Raw genomic sequence first — 24,803 nt, 5'->3', positions numbered from 1 at the left:
GAAAGACGCTGGCATGAAAAAAAAACGTGAAAAAAGTAATTTGGCGCATGCGCAGAACAGCTTAAGGACGCGAACGTGAAAACACACGGAAAAAAGTGAAATGTCAATTTAAGGGTCGCGGGCCGCATGGAAGAGCTCTGAGGGCCGCATGCGGCCCGCGGGCTGGACACTGCTGATCTAGAGGAACTGGATTTTTTACAACAGAGGCCTTGACACCCTTGGGTCCCTGACTAATAGTTTCTGGGTCCGCCCTAGGACTCTTATAAAGGTATTTATGAGCCTCAGGCACCCTGTAATACCTATCTGGTTTAACAGGCGCAGGAGGCAGAGAATCAGGATTAAGCGAAGCCTCTGAAAACACATCCTGCACAACATCCAGAACAGGTGGTATAGCTAAGGGCCTATGTTGAGGTAAAAGCAAAAATTCCCTAAGCCTTTTCCGAGAATCAGAGAAGTCTTGACCTTCCCACTTAAAATGCTCCCTCATAGAGTGAAGTGTCTCTGAAAAAGAAAAATCCTCTGGAGGAGAAGCAGAAGGAGTAGAATCTTCTGCATCAGAATCAGAATAAGGAGAGTACTCCTGCAAGTCTTCAGCCGAAGACTCTGAAACATCTGAAGCCTGTTCAAAACTTCCCAACTCTGGCTCCACCCTAGGCCTCTTATCAGGAGGGGGCAAAGAACCTCTAATCAGAGTAATCAAATCTTCTGCCATTTTAAGCATGTGCTTCTTAGGCACAGACCCTGCTGAACTGGGAGTGACACCAACAGATGCTAAACCTGGCCTGCCCCTGGGAGAAGCCTTGGAAACAGAAGGAGAGGGCCTAACCACCCTGGGAAGGGAGGGAGTACAGTAACCTGAGAAGCCCCTTCAGCCTGCCCTGCCTCAAGAGAGGCCACATCCTGCAAAATTAAAGTCTCCCCCTGAGACTCTAAAGAAGTCTCCGTCGGACCCACCGGTTCCACTAAAGCCTCTAAAGAACCGGCGTCCGGAACGGACGACTCATCTTGCCTGGGTTTAACTGTTTTGTCTTTGCGCTTCTTCGTGGAAGCGGCCGGAGAATCCGACGGCATATTATAATTGCACCGCTTACGAAGACCAGCCTAGCACAATCTAACCTTCGCAATAGTGCGCTTATTGAACCTAGCACAAAAGCGACACCCGACTACGTCGTGCTCAGGCCCCAAACAAGGAATGCACAAAGAATGATAATCCCTATGCGGTATCTGTTTCCCACAAGAAATACAATTATTCACTTTTTCTGACATCCGGTACTACACTGAGGCAAGAAAAAACCAAAATAATCCCCAACGGGGTACTTAGCCAACTTGGATTCGGTTTGAAACTCCGAACTCGAAAAATTTCAGAACACCGAACGGCACTTGCAACGCTGCTTCTGCATCGGACCATGCGGCAAAAAAGACTGAGGATATGACGTCGGTCATGCGCTTTTGTACCCTGATGTCCTGATGTCAGTTTTAAGCGCCTTGACCGACGTCAGCCTAATACTTTGGTATTCGGGCCGACCGAGGACAGCGGACTACCCATATGTAAGGACTGCAGCAATGTGAGATGAAGAACATCCAAACAAACAATGTAATGGTCATGACAATGAATGGGGGAAATCACGGAAAGCTTAAAACTAACAAGCCAACAGTTTTGTGCATTTGGGAGGAGTGGTTGAGAAGGGAAATCTGAATGAAGAGGCCACAGCTAGAATCAGAGGAGCTGAAACCAACTAGCAAAATTTGGCAGTGGTAACTTATGACAGAAGACTAACAAAGCAGTACTAAGATACAGTGTACAAAACATTGATAAAGCACAGTGCTTCTTTATGGCACAAACTTGGGCAGAGATGGCTGAGCAGATGAGAAAGCTTGAGGGGATTGAGATGAAGTGCACGAGTTAGGTAGTACAATGTTCTCATTTGTCTTTATGTGTCCATTAGAACAGAAAATCTATGTGCCTGTAGCCTCAGAATCCACTTCAATTCTACTTGTTCTAAATGATTGGTCGTATCCCCCCCTCTTGTATGGATATGGACAGGCTCTCTTGTATCAGGGACTCAAACTTTCTCACACCACATTAATTATGATGAGACACCTGAGAAGTAATAATCATAATCTAGTAATCTCCTATGAACCTAACGACTTAACAGCCCTTATAAGCCTAGCCAATATAACCAAATTTTACCAAATATATGGAACCTAGGTACAAGAGGATGGCATGGGTTTCTGCCTATGCTTTGAGCATGCTATAGACTGACATGGGCACTATCCCAGGTGTGAATTTGCAATTCTCCATCCATTGGTCTGTTCCCTGGCCCTCTTCAAACGTAATTGGCTCTGCTTAACATGAATAGGAAGCCTGTTCCAAAGAAGGGACAATCTCCGAGACACACATCTCTCTCCAGCACGTTTTGTTTGAATTGCTGACTCCGGTCTACTTAAAATTGTCATACAAACACAAAAATATACCTTGTAAAACTGAAAAGGCCTGATAATAAAAATTGCTAATGGCCCAACCTGAATATGCACATCCCTGTCTTACTTGGAGGACTACAATACAATTCTACCAAACTGCAAACCCCCCATAACATGATTAAAGGCCACAGTCTTGCTACTCTGAAATGAGAGCACACTCCCTTTACCCTTCTCAAAGCCTCAACCACCTTCTTTAAAGGTGAAGAATCCCTAGCCTGTGCATACTAGAAAGTTTCCCCTTAGTCATCTGTACAGTAGCTTTTCAGATGAAACCTTCCCTTCACTTAGGTCTATCTCAGAGAATTTATTTTATAGCAAGGCATTCCACTTAATGAAGAGCTGCTCTTAAGAGACAGATGAAGCCCTAACTTGGCACCAGATGACTCAGGTTCAGTCAGTAGTTTGGGAGCTGAAGAAAAAATTGTCAGCTCACCCATTTTGGAGGGAGGGACCGCTTTGATTACCTTTGATGGGATTAGATTAACCATGCTTGTTTGTGGTTTGCCATGTACCTTGAACAGCATGTGTAGATGCAGTTATTTTGCATTCATGAGCAAATAGTAGATGCTCTTTTAGGATAATGATTTTTAGTTTTTTTCCCCACAGAAATTTAGACAAGCTTGTGAGAAAACATTAACATGGAGAATGTCAAATGTCATCCACCTGTCCTGAAGTATTGCAGGTGTTTTTCTAGTGAAAATGTTTCTATTCCGCCATAAGCAAACTATGTAGCTACAGTAAAGCAGGTGAATACATTCGCTTTAAAAAATGGACCTCTACAAACATCAGAAGCCCCAACAAAATCGAGGATCAACATGAACTTTACAACAGTAACCCATGACATTCCATGCCATCAACTTTTTCACTACTACCCCAAACACAAACTACACTGTATGTAGTGCCATTATGAAACCCAAAATTTTGCGCAGTAGTAGTAGTTCCAGGGCATATTCATTTCACTTCAAGAGATGAAATCCCCTTGCATTTACTTGTAAGTAAACAGCTCTTGGACAGTCGTGCTTTAAAAATAATTATATAATGACTGGCCATTAATATTCAAAAACGAGCACACCGATTGGTCAGCCCAACCAACATGCCCACTGTAAATCTGAGAATATACCAACAGAAAAAAGGCCCAGTTGCCCAGACCTTTTCCATTAGTACATCTCCTGATTTTTTTTTTTTTTTATTATTACTTTTTTTTGCTCTGCAGAGGTAGCAACGGAGGAAGGAAAATCTCCATTGCTTTTTTTTTTTTTTGGATATCTCGCTATGATACGAGTTGAAGAAAAAAACAAAAAAAAGTTATGACTCTAAGGCTAACAGCACTTGCTGTTTAATGGAAATATATTTATGGTTACTGCAGATATGCCTGCATTCCTATCCACAAGATTTGTGGTTGTTTACTTAACCTCTGTATGACAGGCTGTGACTACCAGTTCATCTCCTTCCATTTGGGGCTCTGTTCTGTGCCAGGAGTTATGAACTATATGCATGGCTTCACCGTTTTGACTTACAAATTAGAGAATTCACATCTACCCATATTAAGTGCTTCATGCCAGCTTGTTTCATCCCTGATACCTTAAAGTTCAGTAAACTCTGCAGTGGTTCCAGAGCCTCTTTCTTGTTCAGTATCCAGAAAGTGGATGTAACCCTCTCCCTGTGTTAAATTTCTACATCTATCCTGGATTAACAAAATAAAATCCATAACAACTCTGCTACAGGACAGAGTGCACTTAATAGTGAACTTTTTTCTGTGAATCTATAAACAGAATTATTTGCAAGGACATTTCCAGTTGCTGTGGGATAAATGTGTCCCTTTATTCTTTTCCACTGGTAAATTAGATTGTGAAGGCCCACTAGCACCTCCATAAATCTTAGAAACTGTGTTCCAGCTTGGGGAACCAGCCCCCAGGATTCACTAATCTTCCGTGCAGGAGTACAGAAGCAGTACTGCTGTAGTGTAGTGGTTAGAGCATACGCTTTGTGGACAGTCATTCCCGGTTCGATCCTCACTCTAGCAAATTCTCATTTTACATGTGAAAGCAATTCAAACACAATTATTGTATGTACAACCTACTAAACATATATTTGTGAACTGGAGTACTGCATCAAGTCCAGATGTGAGCCGTCATTGTAATGTTGTGTTGTTGTGTCTTTTCGGCTTTTCCTGGTTAGGGGTCGCCACAGTGGAACTCCGGTCTGCTAATGATTGGTAGTTGATTTTTACGTGCCGAGTTACCAGCCCTGATGCATAACCTTCAACGAAGGCACGCCTATTCACGCATGTCTCCACGCAGAAGACGCTCTAGCTGAGAATCGAACTGGACAGCGTCTTACTCTGAGGCGACAACGCTACTGCAGCACCACCACCGTGGTTGTGAGCTGTCATTGTAATAAAGTGGTGAAATCCCCAGATAAACACAAGTGTCCTATACAGTATACTTACACATGAATCAGGGATACTAAACAAATTTATAACATGTAATGAATTATAAATCCATGCCATACAACAAATAGTGTTTAAAATTAAAAATAAGCAACGCTAAGCATTGCAAACCTCTTTCCTATTGCCCCCTTTTCTTGTCTTTTAAACAAATTAGCATGGGAGTAAGCACTTTTAAGCAGTACTAAGCGGGTTTAAGCTTGTTTGTACGGGGGTAAGCAATGCCTACACAGAATAAGCAATTATGAGGCCAACTCTCTGTAAGCATATTTAACCGGAAGTTAGCATTACTTACCGTTGCGCAAACCCATTTACAACCGTTTAAAAGTGCCTCAGTCACTCTGTATCCAACAGCCCTTGTTCTACCCAGCAACAAAATAGTCAGCCTTTGCAAGTCTTGAACCCAGGACCTTGCACACCATAGTCGCAGTGATTTACCGCTATGTCATATGAGCTGTACATAAAAGTAAGGTAGTCTCAAACATGCAGCACAGTCATTCATTTATATATATATATATATATATATATATATATATATATATATATATATATATATATATATATATATACACACATATATATATATATATATATATATATATATATATATATATAAAAAAAATATACACACACACGTACACACACATTAAAAACCGCAAAACTGAAGGCCACTATATATATTCAAAACTTCAAACCAATAAAACTTTGTAGTAGTAAATAGCAAATAAATGGCAAATCACGCGAGGCTCAAAACAGATACTTAAAGCTTTAGTTCTTTATGTTTAAGAACATCAGAATACATGGAGACAGTGAAACGTGTATAGTACATAAGCTGAAAAGGAACATGTCACTGCACAGTAACCAATAGAACCATAGCTATGTATATATTTACAGTAACCAATAGAAGTGGCTGGATATATTTAAACTAAGCACAATCTATAATAAATGAACTAGTAGGACTAGGCTGACAGAGCTCTGTTATGAATTAAACCATCTCAGGGCACATTTTACATTAATGGTTTCATTCAAACCTGGTGATACTTCAGCGTTAAGTAGCAATTGCCACTTAAGCTCTCTATTCAAGAAATGTCTGCATTTCCAAAAAAGGAATCTACTTGTTCTAACACTAGAAATTGAAATTTGTGGAAATTATTACACACAATGCTACGTTTTGCTAAAGCATTATTCAAGTTAATAGATCTAACAGCAGCTAGGTGGTCTTTAATTCTGAGAGCTTTCTAGAGGTTTTACCAATGTAAAAACTATTACATGCTGTGCAGACTGCAGCATAAATCATTGACACAGAATGACAGAAAATGTGCCTTTTAAAAGTTACATTATATTTACAGTGTTTTAACAGATCTTTAAAAATGTATGGACACACCATACATTTGTTACAACAAAACATACCAACATCAGTAGTAGCAGGAATAGGGTGGATTAAAAAAGGTTTATCCCTGTTCTCTAGATGCATGCATATATTCCTGTTTTTTTTTAAAAGTAAAGGCCGGTGCAGGTCCAAATGTTTTCTGTAACTGTGGGGAATCAGGTAAGAAGTCCGAGTTGTTGTTAATGATGTGTCTGATCTGGGCCATGTCCCTCGAAATGGGAAGCAGGAAGCTTAAGTCATGTCCAAGTTATTAGAAAATCTAGCATGTGTCACAAAACCAAACAAAATAGGTGGATATCTGGAGTTTATAACAGAAGCTACTTCTTGAAATAAATTTTCAACTACACTGTGAGGATAGTTAACACATGTTATCACATTGCAACACGAATTCATTACCGTGACTAACAATTCTAGAAGTACGAATAAACCGACCTTTAACTAGGTTCTTTTTTGTGAAAAAGGGATGTCGGCTTCTAAAGTCCAAAAAGTTATTTCTATAAATGTCTTTTCTATAAATGGTTGAACAAACCCCCCCTGTTGGTAGAATATCTATTTTAGTGTCTAAAACGTTGATAGACTGTCCAATATTAGAAATGACCCAAGTTAAGAAAATCAACAGGAAAATAATCCCTGGTTTGGTGCCCATGTCACTAATGGACACAGGAAGTCTGTAAATGGTTCATCTTCCAGGCTCCTGTCTGTAAATGCTTCATCTCTGAAGTCCCTGCTTACACTTATCTAGGGTATCAGAACTTGTCAGAGATTCGGGACGCATGGTTACGCTTAAAAAGACCTTTATGGATGTTAGCCAAGTATACACCTATGAACCTTATAACTGAAAAATACAATGGCATGCATGTTCTCTCCTTTACCAGACATCCCAGGAGAGGCATCAAATGGGCCCTAGAACAACCCTGACAACAAGACAAGACTGCAGGAGATGAACGATTTCCAGCTTAGCTGTCTAAAATCCTGCAAAATGATGCCAAAACAGTGTTTCATAATAGCTACACAAATTCTGGAACACACATCAGTAGCCATTAGACTAGAAAAGGTCAGGTTACGTAACAATGCCAAAAAACACAGAAGAGTGCTCAAGGCTCAAAGTATGTATTTCCAAAATATAGACGGGAAAATATATGTTAAGACTATGAAAGGAGTGAAGCAAATGCTTCTTAAAAGTCCACTTAATCAGGTGAAATGCAGAGCTAGATGAAACAGACATTAGAATCAAAGCTGTAAAGACGGCAAGTAAAGGTGGCTTTATTTGCAGATGATATTTTCAAACTGATAAAACCAGAAAGGGATCTCTCAGAACTGTGGAACATTTTGAGACAGTTTCAGTTTTCAAGACAAAACAAAGACTATGGCTGCAAACTATGTAACCACGCATGAATTGATTTGGTTGTGGTCATTGTCTTTCGGTTTTCGCGGTTAGGGGTCGCCACAGCGGAACTCCGGTCCGCTAATGATTGGCAGTAGATTTTCACGAAAGCCGAGGTGCCAGCCCGACGTTCAACCTTCAACGAAGGCACGCCCATTTAATATCCACATTTATGGGGACATGATAAAAAAGTGGTATTTATGAGTATGGGTTAAAAAGACTTATTACAGCAGCTAAGGATATATGTGGGAAGACACTAAACAAAAAAGAACACAAAAACGGAAACTGGAAGCTCTTATTTATAGATACAGATAGCAAGGCACAAGCGGTGGAAATTAAGCCCCTTTAAAAAAATATGCCCGACCTGTGTATAAATCTACTCAGCCAAAGGTGAAGTTATGAGCAGTAATTAGAGAGGATAAGGGTCAAGCGGGATCATTTGATACTTCCAACAGAACAAGGAGGTTTAGGATTACCCGATTTGAAGGGATATTTTAGAGCTACACAGTTAAGGCAAACATACATACTGCAAGCAAAAAACTCAAAGTGGAAAGAGATGATGAAGCAGGGGGGAAATTAAAGAATGGGATTTTAGATACAGAACCTTAAGGAGAACAGCAGCAGCCATACAAGACATTATATTCATAAAGCAGCATAAAGTACTCCAAGAATTAAACCAACACGAGAATGGAGATTCTGCCAACAGACAGGGATGACTGCCATAAGGGGTACAGAGAACAGGCAAGGGGGGGGGGCTGGAATTTACTGGAGAAAACAGGCAAAGGAACCAAGGTACTGGGAGCAAATAGAGAGCGGTAATAGACAGGGAAGAGGCGAAAAAGACATTTGGGTTGCACGCTAAAGACTGCCTTCGCTATCGGCAACTGATATCAGAGAGGCAAAGAGAAAGGAATAAGGGGATCCTAAGTGAAACACCAGCCCAGGTAGAGTTTTTATTTGAATCTAGAATAGAAGTGGATGTTAAAGGGATAATTAGTAGGGCATATAAAGTATTGCACAAAAACTATGGGAATCAATCAGATGAGGTTAGAAAAGATTGGGAAGAGATTGGATAAGCAATTCACAAGGAAAAAGGAAGAATATATGTACGGCTCCAAATATGCAACAGAGTCTAGAAGATTCAAGACTATTGCTAGGAAATGTTTTCATGGGCATTTTTATACCTCAAGCAGACTCCGAACATAAATACTGTGTATGTAATAAGTTGATAGGCTTTAAAAAAATTCCCTACAAAGTACTCAGAAATATTGGGCGAACAAATGAGTTTAACTAAAGAAATTACTTCTTAAGACGAGACACAAGACCTGAACTGCCTGGACATAGTAAGGCCTTAAGTTTAATTCTGGTGACTGCAAAAAAAAACAGCGATTACTAGAACATGGAAATCATAAGTCCAAACCAACTGTATTTGAAGAAGTGAATACTGTTAACAGAGGTAAATGAACTGGAAGTGGGATCTTCAGAAAATGGTAGGAAGATTTTATACAGGAAAAAAAAAAAAAAAAAAAAAAGGAACTGGGGGAAACAACACATGCAGACTAATGATTTGGAGGAAAAGTAAGGTTCAAGGGAAGGCAGAAATTGAACAATTTATGTGATGTTATATCAGTGATAACTGCATAAAAGAATGTGCGTGAGGCATAAAAGAATGTGTGTGAGGTACATTTGTATTTGTGAACATGTTAACATGGGTAGTTTTCTTATATAAATGTACGTTTGCTTTTGTCTTAAGTGGTAATTCAGCAAAGGTGTTAAAAATTGCCAAGAGAAATATTAACCTCAAACATGTATACAATACCACTCTGATGACTGAAATAAAGGATGACTTGAAAGGTCCGATGAAAGCGAAAGCAGCTAGTACAAAAATGGAAGATTTTCTCTTCTGCTCAACATAATCTTTATGCCATCTAACCCTAGCAACCATTTGCATGTAGATGAGAAAAGTGCAAAGTGGCAGATTTTATTTTCTTCTGCACTCAAGTTCTCTGCAAACAGGGACAGCAGTCTTAACATTAAAATATGTGCAATGTCTTGAGAGGAATGTTAATGCAAAACTGAAGGATACAATAAAAAGGCAAAGACAGCATGTTGTCAAGAACATAAAGGCACACTGTTCACTGGAAGATGACAGTAAAAAAGATTTTGGCAACTAAATCACTGAAAAGGCAATGATGCTGTTAAGAGACTACTGAGACAACTTTTAAAGACTTTGCACACTGTGTTTACCAATATACAACGGTGATGTCTGCATTATACATTTAAGTATAAACACTTTTAAAATGCTTTATGGACTGGGACAGGCATGAAGAGCCCTACACTAATGTTCTTACCCAAGCTAACAGACTTCAAATAAACTTCAAAGGAACAGGATGACAAAGGCTGAAGCAGAGAGACAGATTACTGAAGTAATGAGTATGAATTTACAAGGACTTACTAAAAGCAACAGTGGACAGACAGGCCTCGTGCGCTGAAGTCCTTGGGATCACAACATCCCGCGGAGCACTTAGTAGGGCAGTTAAAATCCAAATCATATTCTCACCCCCTATACCACTCTAGAAATCAAAAGAGGAATGCAACAAGATGCATTCTGGGCATAACCCTAATATTACCAAAAGACATTCCGTCTAAAGGTTTTACAATCTCAAGACATGTACATAACTAGTACAGGGTAAAGAAGAGTCTTATCATCTGAATAAATTCTATTCTACCATCGCACAGGATTGGTTCAAAGACATTATTCTATGGTTTGGATTGCTGTAGGGACTTTGGGTCTACTTGAAACTGAATTTCTCTTTATTAGTCGCTACTGAAATATGACTTCAAATCAAGTCGTGTGTAACAAACCACTGCCAAAAACACAAACTCATGGAAAAAGCATAACTGTTTTCCAAGCATTTAGCAGTTTCAATGTTGTTGCCTCACAGCAAGAGGTTCTCCCGTTCGATTCTCGGCTGGAGTGCGAGGAGTGCCTTCTGTGTGGAGTCTGCCTGTCCTCCCTGCAGTTGGGTGGGCATTCGAAAGACATGCGTAAATGGGCATGCCTTGGTTGAACATCGAGCTGGCACCTCGGCGTTCATGAAAATCTACTCCCAATCATTACGGACCGGAGTTCCGCTGAGGCGACCCCTAACCGGGAAAAGCCGAAAAGACAAACAACAACAAAAGTAAGCTAGTTACAAATCCATCTAACACACACACTTACTTGTGCCTAAATGACTCAACAATGTAAAAACAGCAGAATGCAAAAGATAGGCAGAACAACTTTTTTCCTCATTCAGTATTTGCCCTTTCCCCACAGATGTGCAAACACCAAGTTGATATATTGGAGGAAGTGGCGTTTCACCCCTCTGTTTAAAAAAAAAAAAACCCTCATTATATTAGTGCTTCAGATATTTTGACTTCAGTGATAATCCAATGTTGTGGTCTGAAAAGATGCAAATACCATACTCACACTATTCCTACAATCCACAAAGAGAAGTCTCATAACCCATGTCTATATACCAAGCAGTTCAAAAACACACTCACAGCCCATTAATGTTAAAATAAAACAATGTTTTAACTGACTGAACATGGCATTAGATCATAACGTGTGGCGGATACTCTTATTCCACATACAAAACAGGTAAGTATTCTCAGCGGGATGGATACAGTGAGATTTCAATCTCTGGAATAGATGGAGAGTTTGTAGAGTAGCTATTTCATTAGTATTTTGAAAGAAAGCAGTATTTGAAACTGTTTATCCAGCAGAAAACAGATATTTTTATTTATAAAAAGGAAGAACGGTTAATTCATATGCTACATTATTGTCAGTTCTATATAAATAAATAAATAACACTGACTAAGAAGGTGCAAAATAAACTTTAAGTACTTCCAAAATTGCAAAAAACCTTGAAGGAAAGTTGAACTTGCAGTCAGGAGTCTGCCCGGCTCTATCTCCAACCATGGTAAGGTGAAAAGCCGACTGGATAAACATACTTCGCTTTGGGAAAAACTACAGCTTGTACCAAAAAACCCATCAGATCCTCTGGATTTGTGTTTTAAGGCATTCAGAGCTCTCGTGACGTCCTTGGTTTTAAATACTGGATTTGAAACTGACCAATACTAGAAAAACTTGGAAGTTTAAGATGTTGTAAACAAGACTGCTGAACATTTCTGAAACTGCATACAGAGATCTGCAGCAGAAAGCACAAACATGTGAAACTTCGGAAGGGGAGTCTAAAGTGAGTCAAGTCATGTCCAAACATAAGGATTGCTTACTTTTATTGTACCTTCAGGATCAGTCCCATGTTCCCAAAAATGTCCATCCTTTCTTTTCACATATAAAATTATCTGCCAACGAACTCTCCAGTGTCTTCACTGCTTCTGTCTTAGTTGTACATTTCTACTACTGCCCTGCTCACTTCCCCCTTCAGCTGTAGTAGAACTCCAAATCATCCCTTCTTCTGGTGCCTCATTTTATTCAGTCTCACACCATCTTGAACTTTAGTGTAGATTACCACAAAAAAAAAGCATCCTAACATATACCAAATGCTGCAATCTTGAAAACTGTCCTTGACTGTAGAGACCTTATAAGAACAAATACACCATACCTTCTAACACTCAACCATTTTTTGGTGGACTAATTAAAGGATCCATTAGTATTCTTCACATATTCACACTAAATTATTAGCTACGAATTAGGCCGCCTATTCACCTAACTTGACCAGACTTAGATTAACACACACACACGCATGTTTCTGTGTGAAATACTTAGCCATACAAACTAATGCCTTTACATTTCAAAACCATCCGTTTTCCATTATCAAGCAAGCCCACTGAAATCATGCAGCCCCTCCAAATCACAGCAAATGGGCAGTCACTTTATTCCCACAGAAAATCCCTGATGCAGAGAATACACCAGCACACTCAAAATTAGAGGTAAACGACCTCAACACAGATAACCCGCTATGTACTATGGCACTAATTGTGGCCAAAGCTCACAGTTTTATCTTACTCTTTAGAACGAGTATTGCTCACATGAAAAACTGGTGACTTGTTTGAGAGCTTGCATGTTACAGACTTGATAAAAACACAATTGGTGGTCTAACATCCATTACACTAAAGGGAGCCTCATCTCAAGCACTCTTGCCCCCATTTCACTACAGGCCTTAATGCTGCACGTCAGAGCATTAACACATTACATCGCTGTGTTTGGACTAGAAGCATGGCTGCAAACAGTTTAAGATCAGGTACACTAGGCAAACCACCATGAATATCTGTTCAACTGAACTCCTAGAGAACTCTACTACGTATCAGTACACCATTAAGTCCAGGACTATTGAGGGCTGACCAATGTTTTCTTGCTTACTGAATAAATTTTTTTAAAACTCAGCTGTCACAATCACCATCCTGTCAGCAATGAAAAAGAATGGAGAGGAAGCAGTGAATGCACCCTTTACCACAACTTCACAGTTTTCTATACACGTCATCATTTTTTAAGCTTTACTACTATTTTACTGCTCAAGGGATATAGAGCAAGTCCAGATTATTTGCCAGTGCCCTAATGAACTATAACAGCTGTGGTGGGATACCCAAATGAAACTCCTACTTATTCAGACATTGGAAGATTGTTCTAAGTAGAACCAAAGCCTTTGGAAGCAGGAAGGCAGAAAGCAGTACAAGAAAATAAATGATTTACACAAAACAGTCTTGGCACTCAAGTAAATTACACGTGCAGATGCAAAACAGGGGTCATCTTTACACTCCGTGTACACAGTAAAATATATTACTACACACAAAAGGGCTGCAGGCTGCTTGGTAATAAAATGACAACACATATAGGCGTGCTCTGTATATAATGATGATGATGATGACAGTTCATTCAAATGAACGCGGGCTGATCTACAGAGGCAGCCAAGAGCAACACCACTGACTGCACCCCAAAGATATGTGCATTGTTGAATGACAAACCCACCAACAATCCCCAGTAAACTCAGACACAAAAGGCGAAACCATCCTAAAACCTACCTCCCAAAGAAAAAAGGGCTTAGTTTTTAGTTTTGCACTAAACTGCACTTTGGAAACAAGATGACGACTACCAATGTGCCACTCTGATACAAGAAGGGTAACTGCGGTAGCTGCTGGCCTTTCTGGATCAGCCGAGGATGGATTTGTGATCATGTCAGTGGGACCAATAAACTGAGTGTTAATACTGCATAATGGGGAGACTGGTGGAGAAGTTGTTATTACTGCATGGGGGGGGGGGGGGGCAACACCAGTGCTTTCCTCACTGAAGTCATAATTAAGGGGGCAGGGTGGGTGAGGACTTGTAGTCTTTGGAAAAAAAATGGCACTGTGTAACACATATATGCATGGTGTGCTATTAAGACAGATTAACTCCCACTCTTTACTTTGGATGCATCGTGACCCAGGTTGTGCAAAATACTTAGCAATTCATAACATATTACTTAACATAACCTTGCGCTGGCATAATCTGCATGGTACACCTCTTCCTTGTGCTGGCATAATCTGCATGGTACACTGGTACACCTCTTCCATGTTCCTAGATATGATTTGCCAAGATTAGCAAAACTAGGGCTTGGGTGTTGATGTAATGGTTAAGATGCTTACTTCACATTCACAAGGTACATGGCTTGATTCTCATCCTTGGTCACGGTCTTAATATTTGCTAGGCATGTAGAAGTCGGCAGACTGACTGCCTACTATCAACCTGCATACAGTGTATTGTGATGGTCTTAACATGTCAGAACCAGGACTATACTTTAGGTCTGGAATGCGGCACTGGAAAGCTAGCATCATACGGGGCAATCTAATACCAAAAACAGACAAAATAAAATGTAACAGCTATTTAGAGAGGACCTTCCAAGATTACGGACCAAACTTCCAAATGTAATCAGAATCATTACATTACAGCAAATCTAGCAAACTGAAGGAGAGTAGGCTGTTAACTTCACAATCAAACTTATGAAAATTTATGAATCCTGAAAGGGGAGTAGTTCCTTTATGTGTAATTTAATTACTACACGTACCTATAACATACAAGAATGCTGCTACACACAAAACCAATAAAAAGCATGAAAACTTATTTTGCAAATAAATAAATCGCAAGACAACAAAACTCGTGAAGACCAATATACAGGAGCAGCACTTTCTCTGGTGTGGCTCAGGCAGACATCTATTTTGTGGACACACTTTGATCAAGAAGTGGGCTTGCCCCAGGATTTCACCATTTTTTTCTCATTTCCTGACCTGTTGCAGTGTATATGTATGCGGATCTGCTGTAGTTAGTCTAAACTTCTGCACAGTGACACTAAAATCATTATGCAAGTAAGCTTAACATATTCTATTTATAAAAAAAGAAAAATGACAGGTGTAGGGAAAAAAAAAAAGTATTGTGAGAGATAGTAAGAAAAAGGGGAGACAGACTGGCACTTCCATGACTGTATAGACTTGTTAGCAGACGTAGTCAGTTGGTGGCTTTACAGTAACAGTGCTTAGCAAGCAAACACCACACCTCTAACCCCCACCCACACATGTACACCACTTCTACACATATGGAGGTTCTCAACAAAACAGACCTCCAAAGCAAAACACACATGCACATCACAGCCCACAGCAACACAAACCAAACATACCAGTCATAGGACACTATTGTGAGACACACAGACGTGCCCATCACCAGGCTCGACAAGGAGAAAGCCATGGTAACTTACTTGTCAGATGCTAGAATCCGCCATATTGTTATAAATCTGTCATAGTCCATGCTGGTGGGAATGACTTGAGACATACCTCTCTGGACTGTATGAAGACAGACACGATTGAGCTCGCTGAATGTGTGTCCAGGCAGGTATGTCTCTTCTTAAACAGCATTCTACAGTCACCCAAAATGATGCCTCAATGCAAACAGAAATGACTGCCTAACTGGCTTAATTTGCAATGTCATTCCAAGGGGATCCAGCGTCTGACAGCCTGGGAGGACACGACTGACAGACCACAATGCTTTGCCAGAGACTGCCTTCATCTGGCTCCCCTGGCCTTCAGGCTTCTGGAAAGGTTCTTGCCTCCCCCAAGGTTCCTTTTTCTGCAAAGTCATGAAAATTACCAATCTGAAAAATTCTTCTAAATGAAATTTAAAGATAATGTTGCTAAACAGTAGGAGTCTTAACATGAAACTGCACACATTCCTCACCCTGGAGGATGCAAACTTTTGTGCAGTCACTGAAACCTGGTTCAAAGCTGAGGAGAGCACCCCAGCCTTACCAGGTTACTCATCCTACCATGCTTTCAGACCACAAATGGAGGTCTACAAAGCGATGGGAGGGGAGTTTCAATAGTCAAAGACATACACATACCAGGCTGGTCAAACAGTATGACGCACAGGAAACACTAAGTGCAGGTAACTGTTGATTAAAACACCTATTCAAATCATAGCTAGCTACAGACCCCCAAACATGACAGGACAACCACTCCACCTATCTGGACTTACTTGAATCCATCAAGATTCAACCCTCTACCCTGATCCTGGGTGACTAACTACCCAATCATATAGTGGAAGACCTACTCCAGCCCAAACATGAACACCCAGAGATTCCCTGACTTTGACAATGCCAGGGCATTGGATCAGCAGGTCAACATCCCCACACCAGTTGAAAAGATCCTGGACTTTGTACTAACCAACATGAGCAGCCACTGTAGTGCCCCTACAGTGTCATCCTCCTTTGTAAGATTGGACCATAAACCAATCACTGTTGAAGTCACCATCTTCTCCTCTGAGCCCCCCCCTCCCCGGTCAGGGTAAAAAAAAAAAAAAAAAAAAAACTTTCCAAAGCCGACTACAATCTCCTGACAGCAGGTATAAGCAGCCTCACAGCTACTGTCCCTTCAGTTAGAACTAGCACGAATGTCCAAGCCTACACCAAAAATGCTATACGAGCACATACACAGCTGTACGAGACTCAGCAATACCAGACAGGCCCAAGTCATCTTACTCAAGGAAGAGCAAGAGTGTCTGGTGGACAGCAGCAATAAATAGGGGGAAAAAAAGGTGTTGTCTAGGATCAAGGAGGAGCAGGTACACGTTGGAAGCAGTCTCTCCTTTGTCTGAAAAAGCAAATAAGGCCCCTGGTGAAATCATCTAAGCCTAACAGAGTCCAAATTGACCACATCCACTAAGGACAATCACAAGGCCTTCTTCACATACATCCGCAATCTCAAAGGTAACACAAATTTGCTCTGAACTGGTGGTCAGCAACACCACATACACAAACAACGTAGATATTGCCAACCTGCTGGCAGACAGGTTCAGTGAAAACTTCACCTCCCTGCCCCCCCATAAGTAAACCAGGACATCCTCAGCACCTGCACCCATCCCCTCATCACCAGGGAGCAGGTCTTTAAATGCCCTCTCAAAGGAAAAAATACAGTCTTCATGGGACCAGACAACACCCCTGGCTGCGTCCTACATGAACTCAAGGCATGAACGCTCAGCTCCATTAGGCACCCTATTCAACCAAAGCCTAAGCATCAGCTTCGTCCCAGCCGAACGGAGGACAGCCACTGTCATTCCTTTACACAAAGGTGGAGGGGTCCACTGACCCAGGCAATTACAGGCCCATCAGCCTAACTAGCCTGATCTGCAAAGCCATGGACTGCATTATCATGGACCTTATAAAACAAAGACATTGGCGACTTCCAAACACTTAACCCCACACAGTTTTTTTTTTCAAAGGGAGATCATGCCTGTTAAACTTGGCCGACTTCTTCAAAACAGTCACTAAAGCCATGGACGAGGTGAAGACTGTGCACACAGCCTACCTTGAGCTAGCCTTCAACACTATTCCCCTCTCTAGCATAATAGATAAAACCTCTCCCAGCTGGGCATCAACTCGTATGTTATCAAATGGGTAGCTAACTAGCTCACTGATAGAACCCACTCAGCCAAAATAGGGAAAGCCACCTGTAGAAGTAGACATGTAATAAGCAGCTTACCCAAAGGATCGGTCTTGGGGCCTCTACTGTTTGGGATATACTTTTCTGAGGTGCAAGCCAAAACCCAGTGCTCTGTGGCTGACCAAGCTTGCAGAGGACTGCAAGCTGGGTGCCATCTTAAATTCCCCTAGTAATGTGAACAACCTCCAAGAGGGCCTTACCCAAACTAATGACTGGTGCCAGAAACATATCCTCAAACTGGATACCAAGAAATGCATAATCTCCTTTGGGGAAAAAATGTCGTCCCCACTAAATATCACATAACAGCAGCATACTAAGCATGCAATCAGTCATGAGGGACTTGGGCACGTTGCCTCTGTTGTAAAAAGACAAATTTCTACATGGCCCATCTCATAAGTAAGGGTACTACATCCAGGAACAAGGAGGTCATAACATCCCTTTACTCCTCCCTTATCAGACATATTACAGAGTACAATGTCCCCTTCGGCATGTACCTTGCCAAATACATGAAGCAGCTGGAGAGACCACACGTGTTTCTGACCAAGAAAATCCATGGTCTCAAACACCTATTCTATACAGATAGGCTAAAAGCCCTGTCCATCTACTCAAGTCTCAATATAGGATGCTCAGAGGTGACCTGTGTCTGGCACACAAGACCATCTCAGACCCACACTTGATGGAGTTGCTGCATATCTGTAAGTCAAGCTCCACTTGTGCAACCCGCACCCAAGGCCTCAACCTGGTCTGTGACATTAACAGAACTTGCTGGTGGGATAGATTTATATCCCAAACACTCCATCTGTGGGATAGACTCACTTCTCCATGTCAAGCAGAGTATCTCAACTAGCCCTCTTAAGAGGAAACCAGAACAACTGGATGGGAAACAGAAATACACACCGGGATCCCACCACTGCCGCTACTGGACAGGGGAAACAGGTGCAGACATGGGCGAAATTCCCTAGGTTTATAAGGACCTCCAGGCAATAGCCTAGTATCATCCTGTGAACCTATGCACATAAATGGTTGCTGTTTAGCAATGTTTAGGAGTACTTTTGTATTTTAGCTGGAGCAGAATGGCACTCCTAATTATAATTAAAAAGTGAGCTTGAGCATAGATGCTTGAGTTGATAAATAATGCTGTAGGGTATTATATAAAGCTGGACAATTCTGATGTTGGTGATGGGCTGTAAAGAGCTGTGTGTAGAATAGGTAGTTCCACCCAGTTTTAGCTGTTTTAGGTATAAGCAGTGATGTATTTTTGCTACAGACTGACAGCAAATTTATTTATCTGTATTACGGCAGCATGTATCAAGTTTTTTTTTTTAAATCTCCGAGGTAGAACTTCTCCTTTCGGCTTTTCCCAGTTAGGGGTCGCCTCAGCGGATCACCTGTCCACTCATGATTGGCAGTGGAGTTTTACGGTGTTGGGTTGCCAACCTGGCTCCCAACATTCCACAGAAGGCGCGCACACACACACACACACACACCTAGGGCCAATTTGGAGTGTCCAATCCACCTACAGCATGTCTTTGGGATGTGGGAGGAAACCGGAGCACCCAGAGGAAACCCACACAACCACAGGGAGGACATGCAAACTCCGCACAGAAGGAATCCCAGCAGAGGATCGAACCGGAGAACCTCTTGCTGTGAGGCGGCAACACTAACCACTGCACCACCACATCCAGTAGAACTGATGATACATAAAAGAGTGAGGGAAGAAGACAGCAGTTGTTTGCGTAGCTTTTAGTGGAGACCATGCTGAATACCTTGGAATAGGGAGGAATGCATTGGCTAAGTTGAGGAATAGAGAAGATACTAGATTAGACTAAACAGCCTGTAGGCAACAGTTTTGGGTTGCAGCTGTGCTGTCACATAGGCAGAGATCAGTTTGAGTACTGGAGAGGCGTTGTCAGGCAAACAGTTGAGTGAATTTACTTTTCCTAGATTTTTGAAAGAGAATAGTACAGTTAGGAGTCTGTAGTTGAAAAGCTCTAAGTTTCTCCCCTTTGATGTAGGTGCATGATTAAAGACTCCCCCAGAGTGGGGATATTATTTTCTTTGAAAGAACTCGATCAGGAAAGACACTTGATAAACTAATGCAATGCAGCAACTTTAATAAATTCAATATATCAATGGCCAAAGTGCATGGTTTTAGGTTGAGAAAAAAATTGATGGAAGTTGGTGCAGGTTTAAAGGTGAAAATATGAGAAGTTGCTTGTGTTGTAGGGATCAATATGGGTAGTAAGGAGTGGTCTTTGAGCTAGTAAAGAATCGTTTGTATTAATCCATAGGAGCAATGCGGACGGTATTATTACCTGCAGTTGGAGAGGGTGCGGTGATGTTTCTGGAATGAATGAGACTGAATGCTTTAGGGCTTTTTTAAATATCTGTGCTGAATGTTTATGTGGTAGGCTTCTTTGCAAGCTGTACTTTGACCTTTCTGATCACACAAGCCCAGAAAGGCAAACAGGAAGGACTTGGAAAAAAAAAAAAAAAAAAAAAAACATTAGTGCTGTCTGCATGTCTACTGGCCCATTATGTTGCAGGAAGGGCTAACATGCAGAATTACAGACAGACTCCTTTGCTTTGCTGCTCACTGTATGGCTAGCCTGCTCAATTTCTGGACACCAAAATTAAACTACCAGTAAACAGAGGAACAGGACAACCAAAACACAAGTATCAGTTTATCAACAACAATAATTCAGTGTCACTGCTTGACAGAGGCACAGAAAAATGATAGGCATAGTTTTTATTCAAACTAAAGGGGTGGCGAAAGCCACATAACTATGGGCTAGGCTTATAAATGCCCTTGGGCAGATAGCCTAGTATGAACCTATGAAACCTATAATGACTAAAACACTTAAAAATAGGGGAGTGGGCATTTGAAAGTGTATGACACCTCTACTTTCAAGAACAAAAATCTGCAATACTTTTGCTGCCACCCAAAAGAAACATGCTCCCCCTGTCAGCCCATAATATTTCCAAATTTATTTTTACCTATAAATGGAATACCTATCATACCTACCTAAATCGATGTATCTAGTCTGCTAAAGCTCTAAGTTTGGCAAAGATGCACAGCACGAAATGCAGACAATTTTTATCAAGTCTATTAATATAGACATTAATTTAGTAAACCAAGCCACTGAAGCACTACTTCCTGACAACTTTTCGAGGGGGACAATATTTACCACAAATCACACAACTACAAATATAGACCAATAAAAGCACTACTGCAAAAGCACTACCTCAAGTACTTCACAGATTCTTAATGTGTAAGGCAGTCCTCTTAGTTTAATCAATTCGATCTCCATGTCCTGCCAGGTAATCTTTCTATAATAATGCATGTCTGTGTCACAGGTTAGACAGTGTTCTTGAATACTGGATTTTTCCATCAAGTATTTATGCCCAAACATATGGACCTATGTTACCTGCAAGTCCATCCATATATTTAGCAAAATTTGTTCTTGTTTACTGTTTTATCTCCTGACATCAGTTAATACTCTCAATTACTAGAATATGCAAACTAATTTAATTGTATTGACATTTCAGTGGCCTGAGGCAAAAAATTCCAATGTATTACAAAACATTTTTAACAATAATAATATTAGTCTTTAAAAATAATACAATAAATACAGTTTAAACATGAAAGCAGTGATTAAGAATAGATACAAGTTATAGGACAATAATTTAATAGTTTCAGAAATTAAAGGTAAACAAGAACAATACAAACAGGAATTGCAATACGAAGTGAGAAAAGCAGGCTTAAGGTAGACTTGAAGGATTGAAAGAAGGAAAGGAGAGCAAGGCCATCTAAGGTATGAATAGGTATTTGTTCACATTTATGCATAGTTTAAACTAGTGTTGAGCATACATTTGGTTATACTGAAGACCAATCAACTAGAGTTATTCTCCTCTTTATATTAAGTATCCATCACCTAATTATTATAATAAGTAAACCAACGGATTACTGAAAAAAGCAAAACATCAAAATTGACTTCAAAATGAAAAGTTTAGTTTTGCAACTAGTTAAAAACCCTAACATCAAATTCAGACCCACTCTGAAAAGCCCCCCTGCACCATAAGTAGGTAGGTACTAGGCTAAATCGGCCCAAGGGCCTAAGTAAGCCTAGCCAACAAGGTTCCCTGGCTTACGCCACCTAAGAAAGAAACATTACTAATGTTTGCCAATCTTACGTTTTACTGTAGAGATCCTTTCCTTAACACCACCACTACACAGGACACTCAAGATACACAAGCACACAAGGGCTACACTCATCTCTCTCACAAATACTCATGGGTGCACACACACACCCCTAATACCAAAACGTTTGGCATAACTGAAGGCTTCAGCATTATGAACTAAATCTGCACATGTATCTTACACACACACACACACACAAAATCTTCTTCCTTTTGACAACTCGAGCACTCAAGGTGTGCCCCTGACAAACTTCCCAAGCACTTACCTCTAATGAATTGTCAGTTCATCCGAGTGAAGTGAACCAATGACGTCTGTGTGTGTATATATACATTTTTAGTTTTACACAAGCACAGTATCTATCTCACTCTCTATAAATATACACACACACACACACACATTTACTATCTACATTATGCACAATTACTACGTATAAAACATAAACCAAGTATGGAGTTTACAGGAAGTGTGCAAACTAAAATGGAAGATTTGCAACAAGAACTACTGTTGAGTATTCCACTGGTGAATTATTCACTTGTCCACTAATCATAAAGCATTACAGGCTGCTTCATTGAAAAAGCATTCTAAAAACTGCTTTCTTAAACCCTAACAGAGAATCATGACACTTAAAGCATATACAGACACAAACACGGGAACATCTACATAAAGAGAAACAATACAAATATGAAATATCAATTTTGTATTCAGATCAGGATGCTATATAGCCAACCTGACTTTGCATTCCTAGACATGGCGAGAAAAAAAAATTACAAGTCTCACAAAATCTGATTTGGGCATTTCTGTGATGACTTCAGGTCCTGAAAATAAACGGTAGAATTAATGAAGGTTATGTACAGGGCACAATGACAAAAGCAGAAACAGTATTTGGACTCAGAGAGGCTCCAAAAAGGAAATGGGTATGCCTCAGGACCCAGATCAGAGCCCACTACTGCTCACAGCGGTGATGGACTAGTCAGTAAACAGACTGCGGGTGAAAGAACAAATATGCTGTATGCTGACGATGTGATACTACAAGCATGATAATGGACTAAAAGGCACAACTGATGGCACATGGTATGAAACCAAACAGACAATATAATAGTCATGACAATGAATGGGGGAAATCACAGAAAGCTTAAAAGAGAGAGAAAAAATTGTGGAACAGGCTTAACAGTTTCATGCGTTTGGGAGAAGTGGCTGGGGAAAATGGAAATCTGAATGAAGAGGCCATAGCTAGAATCAGAGGAGCTGAAACCAACTAGCAAAATGTGGCAGTGGTAACTTATGACAGAAGACTACCAAAGCAATACTAATATACAGTGTACAAAGCATCGACAAAACCAGTGCTTCTTTATGGCAAAAACTTGGGCCTAGAGATAGCTGAGCAGATGAGAAAGCTTGAGGGGATTGAGATGAAGTGCACGAGACAGGTAGTACGACGTTCTCATTTTTCACAAATTAAAGTGGTTTGGGCACATATTCAAGAAAACACAACACTGTTCGGTAAAGCAAACTTCAGAAAGATGGGAAGTAGGTAAAGGATGAAACCGGCCAGAGAAGACGTGAGACTTGCGGAAAAGTGGCTATGAATTACAAGTGGTGACAGCTTGCACAACATCGAGATCCCAAGCAAATAAATGAAATGGGGTGCTGATACTGATATTTTGGTATGCGCCCACAAACACACACTATCAAAGATAAACTCAAAAATTCAAAATAAAAGTTGAATAACGCATGTTACACGAATCACTAAGATCTGAACTCACAGCAAATACAACAGTAACAGTGAATTTATCTGAAACAATGAATTAAAGGATGCTCGTGTGCGTACATGGCAGGTAACATTTTACTTGACAAATGCATTACATATCGGTTAAACTTCTGCATAACATTAAGCCAAAGAACAAGGTATAACGTCTTCTACTCAACATTCTCAACAGTTAAAAAGTATACACACTTGTACAACAAAAGCACGCTGCTCAATTTCAGAGACCTGCAGTTTGTGATAACGATCGGACCGTTGTTAACACACCACAAATTGCGTAAAAACAGAAAATTAAGGAAGCCTGGCGTATGCGTTTGGTGTGTGTGTTTTGTATTTATTGCAAACCCCAATAGCTGAAGAGAACTAGATCACCATTAGTATAACCTGAGTTACTGCACATTCTTAAACACTCAAATGTGCAGGAATGAGCGTACATGTAGTCTAAGGCTGCCTGACGTTTGCGAGCTTCTCTTGTAACGTATGACCATCACAACCCAGCACGCACACAAACAACTAGAAAACAATTCCAAAGCCTCCTAAGTAAGCAGTAATGTATGGTCCTATGCACGTAAAAAAATAAGTTACCAACACAAGTAAAACGCTTTCTTAACTTGTATTATGTTTCAGTCTAGCAATACAACCCTTGAATTGTAAAAACAAGACAAACAGGCCCACCCTCCGGTGATGTTTAGGTCCAAGCAGAAACACTTGCACACCTTACCACTAGATTTATATTAAAACTTCATGTATGACTAAAAAGACATAATGACATATATAAACATAACATTTCATACCTTTTCAGCCTGAGTGAACGATTCTAACACCAACCTTCCTCTACAGCTCCAACTTCCGATTTGCAATAACCTCCCAGGATGTGACGTAACACCGAATGTAACTTATTCCAGGAACTTAAAGGTAAATTAGAAATATAAGAGTCTGTTCGTCGAAGAGTACGTGTGTTTGTGTACAGTTGTGAAATTACTTTAGTTGGCTTGTATTTTATATATTTTAATCACCAAAATGTTTCTAATTAACGATATTAGAATCTTATAATAAGTACATGTTTGAAGTATAACAAACAGTAGACTAAGCATTCCCCGATCTCCAATGTTTGGTAGCCGTTTGAATTTGGCTTCTTCCCTGTGGCGCCCCAACTCCACCTAGATTTTT

The 24,803-nt window shown here is 40.5% G+C and overlaps 1 protein-coding gene across 2 annotated transcripts in view; it reads right to left on the bottom strand.

Annotated features, from left to right (window-relative positions):
• FBXO34 (F-box protein 34) overlaps window positions 1-24,520 on the bottom strand; it is a 369,578-nt gene extending 345,058 nt beyond the window's left edge. Inside the window, exon 1 of one of the 2 annotated variants that reach the window (XM_044074419.1) lies at window positions 24,428-24,520. The gene's annotated coding sequence lies outside the window, so the exon portion shown is untranslated. Of the gene's footprint in view, window positions 1-24,308; window positions 24,380-24,427 lie in introns of those variants that run through there. The other variant, XM_044074420.1, reaches the window with a different exon arrangement.
• Between the last annotated feature and the right edge of the window lie 283 nt (window positions 24,521-24,803).

This window comes from Protopterus annectens, chromosome 6.part0 (genome assembly GCF_019279795.1).
Source record: "Protopterus annectens isolate FY-2018-M chromosome 6.part0, PAN1.0, whole genome shotgun sequence".
Lineage (NCBI taxonomy): Eukaryota > Metazoa > Chordata > Ceratodontiformes > Protopteridae > Protopterus > Protopterus annectens.
This window is presented reverse-complemented; position numbering and strand designations above follow the sequence as displayed.